Below are 5,875 nucleotides of genomic sequence, written 5' to 3'. Positions count from 1 at the left end.
AGTATTCAGACCCCTGACTTTTTCCACATTTTGTTACGTTACAGCCTTTTTCTAAAAATGGATTAAATTGTTTCATTTCCTCATCAATCTACATACAATACACCATAATGAGATCGCAATACTCCATAATGACATCACAATACCCCATAATGACATCGCAATACCCCATAATGAGATCGCAATACTCCATAATGACATCACAATACCCCATAATGACATCACAATACCCCATAATGACATCACAATACCCCATAATGACATCACAATACCCCATAATGACATCACAATACCCCATAATGACAATCACAATACTCCATAATGACATCACAATACTCCCATAATGACATCACAATTACCCATAATGACATCACAATACCCCATTAATGACATCACAATACCCCATAATGACATCACAATACCCCATAATGACATCACAATACACCATAATGACATTACAATACCCCATAATGACATCACAATACCCCATAATGACATCACAATACCCCATAATGACATCACAAACCCCATAATGACATCACAATACACCATAATGACAAAGCAAAAACTGGTTTTTAGAAAAAGAAACATGATATTTACATAAGTATTCAGACCCTTTACTCAGTACTTTGTTGAAAACACCTTTGGCAGTGATTACAGCCTCGAGTCTTCTTTGGTATGATGCTACAAGCTTGGCACACCTGTATTTGGGGAGTTTCTCCCATTCTTCTCTGCAGATCCTCTCAAGCTCTGTCAGGTTGGATGGGGAGCATCGCTGCACAGCTATTTTCAGGTCTCTCCAGAGATGTTCGATCGGGTTTCAGTCCGATCGTACAGCACCCCGGTAGTACAGCACCCCTGGAGCAAATCAAGGTTCAGTGCTTTCTCAACAGCACATCAGATATTTCACCTTGGGTATTCAAACCAGCGACCTTTGGGTTACTGACTCAACGCTCTAACTGCTAGGCTACCTGCCACCCATTAATAAATACACCTGTTTGTCTGAAGATGTTGTGTGAGAGAAAGACAAAGGCTACAAACACTTGTAAATGTTTTGCTTCACAATGACAAAAACAGCCTACGCAAAAACTGATCTGGACCAGGCTTAAGATACTATACATGGCAACGTTCTTCAACTGATCTGGGACCAGGCTTAAGATACTATACATGGCAACATTCTTCAACTGATCTGGGACCAGGCTTAAGATACTATACATGGCAACATTCTTCAACTGATCTGGGACCAGGCTTAAGATACTATACATGGCAACGTCTTCAACTGATCTGGGACCAGGCTTAAGATACTATACATGGCAACATTCTTCAACTGATCTGGGACCAGGCTTAAGATACTATACATGGCAACATTCTTCAACTGATCTGGGACCAGGCTTAAGATACTATACATGGCAACGTTCTTCAACTGATCTGGACCAGGCTTAAGATACTATACATGGCAACGTTCTTCACTGATCTGGACCAGGCTTAATATACTGTACATGGCAACGTTCTTCAACTGATCTGGGACCAGGCTTAATATACTGTACATGGCAACGTTCTTCAACTGATCTGGGCCAGGCTTAAGATACTATACATGGCAACGTTCTTCAACTGATCTGGGACCAGGTTTAGGCCACTATACATGGCAACATTCTTCAACTGATCTGGGACCAGGTTCAGGCCACTATACATGGCAATGTTTTTCAACTGATCTGGGACCAGGTTCAGGCCACTATACATGGCAGTGTTTTTCAACTGATCTGGGACCAGGTTTAGGCTACTATATTCGGCAACGTTTAATCATTTCTCCTCCAGGTCAATAAAGGTATTGTCCCAAAGTCCGAGGACCACTTAGAAATGTCCACCGCAAAGAGTCTCTCATCATGCCTGTCTGATACTGCCTGAACCATCTGTTACTCTCTCAAATCTATTATCAGAAACCCCTTTTAGTTCAATTACAGATCCTCCTTCATCAAAGTCTATTGAGTTAGAGGTCCCCAAGAGAAATCCACTCTTCTCCTCTGTATACTATGACGAATAATACTTCACTTGGAATTACGATGCAGACTTTCCCACCGACAGACCACAGGGACGGATCAAATGTCTGGCTGTGGGTTGATATTAAATCAACGTTGGTCACATGGTGTATCTGGTTAGGTGTCTCGGTGAGGGTGTATGGTCCGCTGAGATAACTGAGATGATCTACTGTTGATCACCACCAGAAAGACACAGGATAATGTGAAGCAGCTGATAGTAGTTTATAGTATCTGGATCGGTGTCTCGGTGAGGGTGTATGGTCCGCTGAGATAACTGAGATGATCTACTGTTGATCACCACCAGAAAGACACAGGATAATGTGAAGCAGCTGATAGTAGTTTATAGTATCTGGATAGGTGTCTCGGTGAGGGTGTATGGTCTGCTGAGATAACTGAGATGATCTACTGTTGATCACCAGCAGAAAGACCAGGATGATGTGAAGCAGCTTATAGTATCTGGTTAGGGGAAGTCTGTCTGTAGTCTCTAGTTTGTCTGGAGTCTCTAGTCTGCCTGGAGTCTCTAGTCTGCCTGGAGTCTCTAGTCTGCCTGGAGTTTCTAGTCTGTCTGGAGTCTCTAGTCTGCCTGCAGTGTCTAGTCTGCCTGGAGTCTCTAGTCTGCCTGGAGTCTCTAGTCTGCCTGCAGTCTCTAGTCTGCCTGGAGTCTCTAGTCTGCCTGCAGTCTCTAGTCTGCCTGGAGTCTCTAGTCTGCCTGGAGTCTCTACTCTGCCTGGAGTCGCTAGTCTGCCTGGAGTCTCTAGTCTGTTTGGAGGACTCTAGTCTGCCTGGAGTCTCTAGTCTGCCTGGAGTCTCTAGTCTGTCTGGAGTCTCTACTCTGCCTGGAGTCTCTAGTCTCTAGTCTGCCTGGAGTTTCTAGTCTACCTGGAGTCTCTAGTCTCTAGTCTGCCTGGAGTCTCTAGTCTGCCTGGAGTCTCTAGTCTCTAGTCTGTCTGCAGTCTCTAGTCTACCTGGAGTCTCTAGTCTGCCTGGAGTCTCTAGTGTGTTTGGAGACTAGTCTGCCTGGAGTCTCTAGTCTGTTTGGAGACTCTAGCCTGCCTGGAGTCTCTAGTCTGCCTGGAGTCTCTAGTCTCTAGTCTGACTGGTGTCTCTAGTCTGCCTGCCTGGAGTCTCTAGTCTGCATGGAGTCTCTAGTCTGCATGGATTCTCTAGTCTGCATGGAGTCTCTAGTCTGCCTGGAGTCTTTAATCTGCCTGGAGTCTTTAGGCTGTCTGGAGTCTCTATCCTCTATTCTGCCTGGAGTCTTTAGGCTGTCTGGAGTCTCTAGTCTCTAGTCTGCCTGGAGTCTTTAGCCTGCCTGGAGTCTCTAGTCTCTATTCTGCCTGGAGTCTTTAGGCTGTCTGGAGTCTCTAGTCTCTAGTCTGCCTGGAGTCTTTAACCTTCCTGGAGTCTCTAGTCTCTAGTCTGCCTGGAGTCTTTAGGCTGTCTGGAGTCTCTAGTCTCTAGTCTGCCTGGAGTCTCTAGTCTGCCTGGAGTCTCTAGTCTGTCTGGCGTCTTCAGTCTGCCTGGAGTCTCTAGTCTCTAGCCTGCCTGGAGTCTTTAGTCTGCCTGGGGTCTTTAGCCTGCCTTACTGTATGTTTCTCTGGATAAAGTGTCTTTTTTCTGTTGGTTCCATTATAACAGGCCAGCTCAATCAACCGCAGAGAAAGTATCTCATTACAACAGGCCAGCTCAATCAACCGCAGAGAAAGTATCTCATTACAACAGGCCAGCTCAATCAACCACAGATATAGTATCTCATTACAACAGGCCAGCTCAATCAACCGCAGATATAGTATCTCCATTACAACAGTCCAGCTCAATCAACCACAGATATAGTATGTCATTACAACAGGCCAGCTCAATCAACCACAGATAGGGTATCTCATTACAACAGGCCAGCTCAATCAACCACAGCTTTAGTATCTCATTACAACAGGCCAGCTCAATCAACCACAGATATAGTTTCTCATTATAACAGGCCATCTCAATCAACCGCAGATATAGTATTTCATTACAACAGGCCAGCTCAATAAACCACAGATATAGTGTCTCATTATAACAGGTCAGTTCAATCAACCACAGATATAGTATCTCATTACATCAGGCCAGCTCAATCAACCACAGATGTAGTGTCTCATTATAACAGGTCAGTTCAATCAACCACAGATATAGTATCTCATTACATCAGGCCAGCTCAATCAACCACAGATATAGTATCTCATTACAACAGGCCAGCTCAATCTACCACAGATATAGTATCTCATTATAACAGGCCAGCTCAATCAACCACAGATATAGTATCTCATTACAACAGGCCAGCTCAATCAACCGCAGATATAGTGTGTCATTACAACAGGCCAGCTCAATCTACCACAGATATAGTATCTCATTATAACAGGCCAGCTCAATCAACCACAGATATAGTGTGTCATTACAACAGGCCAGCTCAATCTACCACAGATATAGTATCTCATTATAACAGGCCAGCTCAATCAACCGCAGATATACAGTGCCTTGCGAAAGTATTTGGCCCCCTTGAACTTCGCGACCTTTTGCCACATTTCAGGCTTCAAACATAAAGATATAAAACTGTATTTTTTTGTGAAGAATCAACAACAAGTGGGACACAATCATGAAGTGGAATGACATTTATTGGATATTTCAAACATTTTTAACAAATCAAAAACTGAAAAATTGGGCGTGCAAAATTATTCAGCCCCCTTAAGTTAATACTTTGTAGCGCCACCTTTTGCTGCGATTACACCTGTAAGTCGCTTGGGGTATGTCTCTATCAGTTTTGCACATCGAGAGACAGAAATTTTTCCCATTCCTCCTTGCAAAACAGCTCGAGCTCAGTGAGGTTGGATGGAGAGCATTTGTGAACAGCAGTTTTCAGTTCTTTCCACAGACTCTCGATTGGATTCAGGTCTGGACTTTGACTTGGCCATTCTAACACCTGGATATGTTTATTTTTGAACCATTCCATTGTAGATTTTGCTTTATGTTTTGGATCATTGTCTTGTTGGAAGACAAATCTCCGTCCCAGTCTCAGGTCTTTTGCAGACTCCATCAGGTTTTCTTCCAGAATGGTCCTGTATTTGGCTCCATCCATCTTCCCATCAATTTTAACCATCTTCCCTGTCCCTGCTGAAGAAAAGCAGGCCCAAACCATGATGCTGCCACCACCATGTTTGACAGTGGGGATGGTGTGTTCAGGGTTATGAGCTGTGTTGCTTTTACGCCAAACATAACGTTTTGCATTGTTGCCAAAAAGTTCAATTTTGGTTTCATCTGACCAGAGCACCTTCTTCCACATGTTTGGTGTGTCTCCCAGGTGGCTTGTGGCAAACTTTAAACGACACTTTTTATGGATATCTTTAAGAAATGGCTTTGTTCTTGCCACTCTTCCATAAAGGCCAGATTTGTGCAATATACGACTGATTGTTGTCCTATGGACAGAGTCTCCCACCTCAGCTGTAGATCTCTGCAGTTCATCCAGAGTGATCATGGGCCTCTTGGCTGCATCTCTGATCAGTCTTCTCCTTGTATGAGCTGAAAGTTTAGAGGGACGGCCAGGTCTTGGTAGATTTGCAGTGGTCTGATACTCCTTCCATTTCAATATTATCGCTTGCACAGTGCTCCTTGGGATGTTTAAAGCTTGGGAAATCTTTTTGTTTCCAAATCCGGCTTTAAACTTCTTCACAACAGTATCTCGGACCTGCCTGGTGTGTTCCTTGTTCTTCATGATGCTCTCTGCGCTTTTAACGGACCTCTGAGACTATCACAGTGCAGGTGCATTTAACGGCGAGACTTGATTACACACAGGTGGATTGTATTTCCATCAT

The sequence above is a fragment of the Oncorhynchus kisutch genome, unplaced genomic scaffold (assembly GCF_002021735.2).
Source record: "Oncorhynchus kisutch isolate 150728-3 unplaced genomic scaffold, Okis_V2 Okis04b-Okis11a_hom, whole genome shotgun sequence".
NCBI lineage: Eukaryota > Metazoa > Chordata > Actinopteri > Salmoniformes > Salmonidae > Oncorhynchus > Oncorhynchus kisutch.
Note: the sequence above shows the minus strand (reverse complement) of the source record.